The sequence below is a fragment of the Juglans regia genome, chromosome 14, assembly GCF_001411555.2.
Source record: "Juglans regia cultivar Chandler chromosome 14, Walnut 2.0, whole genome shotgun sequence".
In the NCBI taxonomy this organism is placed as follows: Eukaryota; Viridiplantae; Streptophyta; class Magnoliopsida; order Fagales; family Juglandaceae; genus Juglans; species Juglans regia.
In genome coordinates, this window is record NC_049914.1 from 22,974,304 (window position 1) to 22,981,946 (window position 7,643).

At 35.1% G+C, this 7,643-nt stretch overlaps 1 pseudogene; it reads right to left on the reverse strand.

Moving 5' to 3' along the window:
• The window catches only part of LOC109000661, a 30,595-nt pseudogene extending 22,952 nt beyond the window's left edge, over positions 1-7,643 (reverse strand).

Here is a 7,643-nt window from a genome sequence, read left to right on the forward strand (position 1 = left end):
TGTCGAGACTTGCTCTGGTTTGATTCTAAATTTGTCAGCTTCTTCTACACTTAACCACCAAGATTGTGTACTGCCATGCAAATAACTGGAGTGTTTTTATACAGGCTGAGCGAAGTGCAGCTTGCATATTAAATTGGGTAGGAATATGGGTAACATGTAACATTGAAAACCAATTTGGTGCAAATTGGTTGGCAAACTTGATTAATTTGAAAAGGTTAGTCTTTCCCTGTAGGTTGTGTATTAGCATTGGAAAGATCTATATGAGATATATTAGATGGTGCATGATGACTTTAAAGTGTTAATGGTTGCTTGCATGCATTATGTACTTATGTAATTATAAAATCTTTAGATGTAAAAAAACTGCCATAAGTCGGTGTCTTTAAGAAATATCCTGCGGCGCTAATTAACACAAAAGCAGTAACCCCAAACATCATTGTAGCCAATTGGTTACCGCTGTATACAGAGATGGGGCATGGAAAACTAAGCTCAGTTTTACTCTTTTCCTTGTAGTGAACATACTGATGACGGCATCGACGTGTTTCTGCCTTATGTACATAGATGCACATTGTGTAGAACTGTATATATCAGAATTTTGAGATGTTGGCATAATAGGGGACTCTTGGGTCCCTTTCCTCGTTAAAGGGAAATAAAGTGCAGCTTGCACAAGTAGTACGTTAGAGGTTATATGCAAAATCATGGGGCTGAGTATCATAATTTAAAAATTAGCATAATCTATATGTTAAAGAAAAAAAAAAAAAAAACCACTGCTTTAAAAAGATAAGTAAAGGGGCAAAGCGCCATGGAAATACATGTCTTATTCCATATGCATGACTCTTTAATTTGAGACCACACCCAAGTTGATTAACTATGTGAGGGGATGCTAGCTAGCTATCATTAGCCACAAACTACTTTGACTGCTGCCTGATGACCTGCCGCCATAAGGAAGTGAGATACATTCATTTGTTTATTCTTGAAAGCAAGCAATTATAGCTATAAGGAAATTTCCATAGATTTAAAAGTCTATGCATCGAGGATCCCACATTAGGAGATGAAAAGTTGATTTCAAATGTCTATATGAGCAAATAATGAAATGGTATTTAAATGTTTATTTAATTACATATGTGATGATGGCAATATATATATAGCCATCAGCTTCTAGCTTATAGGGAAGATCATATTAACACGTATGCTTCTTGAAATCTCTTCTAAAACTTCCTGTTATATGTTTGAGGAAAAAAAGTATAAATTTGTATGAGAAAAGAATAATGCTATTTAAATACTAGCTTGACATATTTTGGTAACAATTTACACGCAATTGTGAGATATTGAAGTTGTTATATATATATATACACACACATCAATGATAGTCATGAAGGGTGTTTGGCTTGGGTCTGATTTCTGTTAGTGTTTGATTTGTTTTCACTATAAGAATACAATTAACTTGTGTCCAGTTTTTTCCATCTCAAATCAACGTTGTTCTGTATTATATTTGTGTAAGTGGTGATTCGAGGCATATTTACATCCGTCACTGCTAATATTTTTTTTAATGTTCACCTTATATGTGAAATGTGTCACATAACAGATTGACAAAGAGTAACATATTGTACGGCTAATGAGTCCAATTTCAATATGGGTATTGGAGCATGAGAGTTACCCCATTTTCAACTGTCGGTATGAAAAGACATTCTTATATATATATATATAGATATAAATTATAGGCACCTGTGTGATATAATAAATTTAGCATACTGTATTTACCATCGTTATGAGATATTTATTCAACATATGATGATGTAGAATTGTTTTGGCAAGATTGCTTAGTACAGTACTACAAGTACTGGTTTGACGTCTCACAGAGGGACAGAGAAAACTTATCTCAAATTGTTTGTACTGCTGTTATAAGGTAAATTGCAAGATGCAATCAAAGTGTTTGGGTTCTTGTTGCAGGGATGATCGAGATGCTACAAGATAATAATGGTGGAAGGCCATGCATGTTTGTTCATGATATTCCACCCACTCCTGCCAGTACTAGTATTAATGTTGCTGCGAAGCATATGAACTGTGCGGGCACGCTAGAGTACACGTGTCATCGATTATTAGGGTATCACTCCTACTTATTATCATGTTCTCTCTTGCTACATGCATGTGAGTACATTGAATGGACAGGCCATGGTGTATATAGGCTTGGTTGATGTCGTTGTAGAAATTAATGCATCTACAATACTTGTGGGGATGACATAATTTAAACTTGTTCAAAGGGTGGGTGGGCAGGCAGTTGTTGCATGCCCATCATAGATAGGCAAAAAATTGTTATTATTGTTTACTATGCGACTAGTTTTAATATTTAATGAATGCATGATGAGCAGTGAAATTAGCTTTCTGATGGACTATATCCGTGTAGTCAAAGGTACATTGATGAGAGATGATGTATATGTACATAGATTCTCTATGAGTGTGCAGTTTATATTGTACGTGTTTAAATTTCTGTCATTTATGTCAACTTGATGAGGACTAGGTATTTTATAGGGAATATTGCTATTATAAACCATATTATATGAGGTGTTTAGGTGGGTTAGATAGACCTCAATTCATAGTTGACTATATTTAACTACCAGATTGATATATGAAAGAAAATTTGGCTTTTGGTGAAAACATGATATTGTGGGAAACAATTACTTATATTTTGTCAAAAATTAACTAGAGTATCATATTTGTAACATATTGTATTGACTGTCAAGACATGATGCAATAGAATAAGTGTAAAAAAAAAATGCAGTCGAAATTGGATCAATTTATATATATATATATATATATATATACAGTGTCAGACCTGGCCTATTTGAAGCGAAAAAGGCCAAAAAAAAAAAAAAAAAGAAGCTATGGATTTAGTACACGTTTATGAGATATAGTCTATTGCGGCGGTTTTTGTTTAGACGCAAGTACTGTCTGCTGTACATTATTTTCGTGTCCAACATAAAATTTCGATGCAAAAGTAGTTGTTGCACCGAAATATGTGGATTGACGCAATCTATTGTTTCCGTTATAATTCAACTCGATGGAAAAAGCCATTTATTGCGTCGATTTGAAGGTGCCACAAAAGGTATAACAATATGGTGATGAGCTTCTGCGTCGTAATATTGTCGTTGAGACATATGTTATTGCGGTGATAAAATGATGATGCAAAAAAGGTTCCATTTTCGGGAACGACCTATTGCGGTAGTTAGGCACTCATTGAAACTGACGCAAAAAGCTGAAGTAATTGCAGCGATTTTGAAACATATTGCGGCGAAAACTTTTTGATGGCATAAACTTTTCCAACTAAATATATTCGGACAGTTGGGTATATATTCGAACTCTATTGAAATTTGAGTCAAACGATACGAGTTTATTTGATCCTATTCGAATAGAGCGAGTGTTCAAATATTTTATTTGTGTTCGAACATATATATTTTAATTTGTTCGAACAAAAATAACCTAATTGAACATGATTGACAAACGTTCGAATTTAAAACATCTCTTCGAATGCAGGCTAGTTCGATACTCTCGTTCGAATGATGTATGGTACATTCGAATTGTAGATGTAAAAGTTTGGCTAGAACTAGGTGACTGAATTGATAAGTTTGGATATGATTAGGTAACTGAATAGATAAGTCATAAGTGTGAAAATTGAGTCCCAAAAAATCTGCACTTATCTAGAGAAGAGGTTGAACTGAAATATGTTACTGCAGAGAAGATTTATTGCGAAATGTCAGCATTCTGTCAGGAGATGTCTTCGCGACAATTCGTCAGCAGAGTCCTAGTTTGATCTAAAAGTTCTTTCAGATTGTTTATTTAAAGGATTCTCTTAGTTATGATTTGTAGAGATTCAGATCTGGATATTTTCTAAAGCACTTTAGTGCATATTTAGGTGAGAAAATTTTTTGAAGAATTTTCATATTGTTTCTCTCAAAGAGTGTGATCGTGCTCCATGTTGGATAATTGATTGGTCGAGTTTTAACCAATAAAGTTCCAAGAGAAAAGTCAATATTTGAAGATCGTCAAAAGTTCTGGCTACAACTGCGGTAGAAGACAAATGAGTCATTTTTTTGGTCAAGTAAGACTGTCAATTGACAAAGATTTAGTAATTGAGTTTTACTTGTAATCAATTTTCAAATAATAAAATTGACTTTTTTGAATTTGGCTGTCCCGTAAAATTTTACCTTTAAAGAATTCTTTAAAGGGTTTCCTTTCGATACCAATCTTGGTGTTATACAATTTATTTACTTTACTTTATTGCTTAATTATTAAATAATTACATAATTAACGACTAACCAATTTGTTGAGTGAATTGATAGATATTTCCACTGCGTTACAGTGATACTAATTGGATAATTTCACGAATGATGACAAATGTGTTTGAACAAATTATTATTTGTTCGGATGTTCAAACATGCAGTCTGTTCGAATAGACAATTAATCTATTAACTGAAAGCGAGAAGATCAAAGTAATACTGGGTGATCCATCCTTTGATGATCTTCACCTCCACCTCTCACTGCCTGACCTATCCTCCAGATCACTTTACTTTGCATGAAGAATATCCAAGCAATGAGATCCTATGCAAATACTTAAATGATCAAAATTTGTCGTCCAATTCATGATCACTATATTTAATACACACACACACACACACACAAATACATTAAATTAATGGCATCGGCCGGCTAGATACCGTTAACTGTATGGACAACAACGATACTCTTTGATATGTTTACAAGCACCCTGCGCGCAGGAATTAGATCAAATATATTATATAAGGTTGTTAGAGTACTGCTTGCTGGGTAGAGTAAAATTAAAGAAGTTTTTTTTTTTTTCCAAATTTATTTGTAATTCATGATGTTCATGATTATCATCATCAGATTAATATGATTAATTACCCTCCGCAACTATAAGGATCTCTGAGACCATTGGAGAATATGATGTTGCTTCCAAACTTGTGGAGAACCAATTTTATATCCTGCAATAATTTTCCATTAAAAAACACAGAATATTTTATCTAATTAATACTCCAATTGAAACCAATACACACACATGATATCTATCTATCTATATATATATATATATATATATATATATATATATAGGGCAACCAAAAACATATTTGCAGACAGAAGCTATAAAAATTAAGTAAAGATATAAATATATACACACACACACACATACATGGCCTCCATATTAAGTAGTGACCCAATGTGGCCGAGGAGGTACACGGTACACCATATAAGCTTCTGCACTCCTCAGTGAAGCTGCTTAGGTCAAAAGGGTCCATATGGAACATTGTATTATTGGTAATTCCAATGGGTATCACCATCTCAGTGCACGTCTAATTGTAAAGACAATTAAAGTCATTTTCATAAAATATAGAGACTAAAATCAACTAAAATCAATTACATTAGTATTCTCAGCTAATTTCATGTAGCGGTCCAGGTGGAAGTTTTCATTAGTTTTACAGTAAATGAATAGTACCATTTACCTGCCATCTCCAACCTACAGTCGTTTCAAATATATTTTGGGGTGCATTGACATAGCATGTTCTATTTCCAGAATAGGCAACAACACCTGCAAATATCTGTTTCAGGTGGAGCTCCATCTATGCCACCGCAGACTAGGGCTGCAACCTGACCAACCGTTTCCTTTTTGGGGCCGACCCGACCCGGTTCAAGAAAGACCCAACCCGATATGGGCCAACCCGACCCTAGATTGGGAGCAGGCAAACTGCAAATCGGCTCTAGAACAATGCGAAATCCAAATTAGAATCGAGTAGTTAGCAGAGGCCGATTTTGCGAACACTAATCACCAGGCCTAGGAACCTTTTCATTAGCATCAACTTCTACGATCTCTGCAGCCATGAGAAAATAGTAAAACACACGGGTATCACCGAAGATCCAATCTTAATACATAAAAGGGGGAAAATAAAGGGACATGAAGAAACCCAATGGATGTTCAAGCTTGAATGTTGTTTTGGCCATGGCGAAACCCGTGGTACAATGAGTTTTCACTGTCAGTTTTGTCCTTATCTTTTGTGACCCCTGATCAACTTCCTGCTCAGCTTTGTTTTCCTTCTTATTAAGCTTCTCTTCGGCTTCCTTTCTTTCCTTATCTTCTTTTTCTTTCTGTAAACGTTCTTTATCCTTGGTCCGTGACTCCCTGTGAAAACAAAACACCAAAACATTGCAAATCATTTCTGAACCACCTACCACAAAATCCAAATAAAATGAAGAAAACAATATCGTTTGTGTAAAGCACCGGAATTTAACATACCGAACACAAAATCAATTAGTGTTCCAAAAACAAATTGAAGAGCTGATCGATTGAGTGATTAAATGGGAAAAGGACAAAGTGTCTCAATAAAAAACAGAAAAAGAGATATTTATAGGATAATAAAATTAAAGGGTTTTTTATTTAGGGAGGAAACTTCAGAGCTTTTGGTTTCCAGTTCCTACACGAAACAAATTAATACTTCTACTCCTCAATATAATGGGATTCGATTGCCTGCTTCTACTCTTTAGGTTCTGCGAAGTCTCCTTAAAATGGAGAGGCATGGCTAGGGTTTGAGATCCTTAAAAAGTGTAGTCGATTTCAGTAGGTTTGACCCGCAAATTACTTTAGCCCGCTTTTTTTGGTCGGGTCGGGTCACACGGACGGATCAGGTCTTAGAGTTTTCTGCACAGGCCTACTGCAGACAATGGTAATCGGATATTTCGGTGGACTGTTATATTGAGCCGCACGGCCATACATCGATACCAAATAATTCTTGAGCACATTAACTGATTTTAGGGGTCTGGAAAAAGGGGAAAAAAAAAGGAGTCAATATCACAATTAATATTAGTACTGATATTAATATATTGTTCTTTTCACTTTATTGATGGTAAAAGTACTTTCATGTCGAAGCAAGTCTTGAATGTCTTGCCAAGGATAGAGAGACCATCGGGCTTAGATGCAATTTCATCGATTATAGACCACGAATTTTTTATAGTTTGGTAGCAAGTCTCACTAGCTTCCTGCACATGCAATGTCCCGATCGAGTTAGGTAAAATATGAGAAAAATAAATAATACATATATAATTCAGATGGTTACCCTAAAATCCTTGGTGACAATAGAGTAATATCCATCTTGTGGGGTTATGTCATCGAAGTAAAGGATTGGAGCTGATGAGGCCATGGGTGCCAATGGCTACGTGAGGATACTTCAGCCGAAACCATGAAGCTAGCACTGATCGATTAGCAAAATTATAAAAAAGGTACGTTAAAAGAATTTCAATCTATCATATACTCTTTATCAAAAGGAAATTAATTAAAAAATTCGTTACGGTCTACTTCCTCCATATGATCCTCCAATTACAATTACTGGAGAATTTTGTGCTTGTAGTTGTTTCTTCAAATAGATGATGATTTCTGCATAATCTGCTACAGCTTGGGCTGAGTTGAAGTACCCGAGAGTGCTTGCATTCCCAAGTGCTACTTTCCTGCTTGACCCCAACGGTATCGACTCCCCATAATATCGGTGCTAATTAATGAAAAAAATTAATGATTTATGAGTAACTAATTTAGTTGACACCAAAAGCGAATTAAGACTCAGATTAGTCACTATAAGAAAAACGACCAT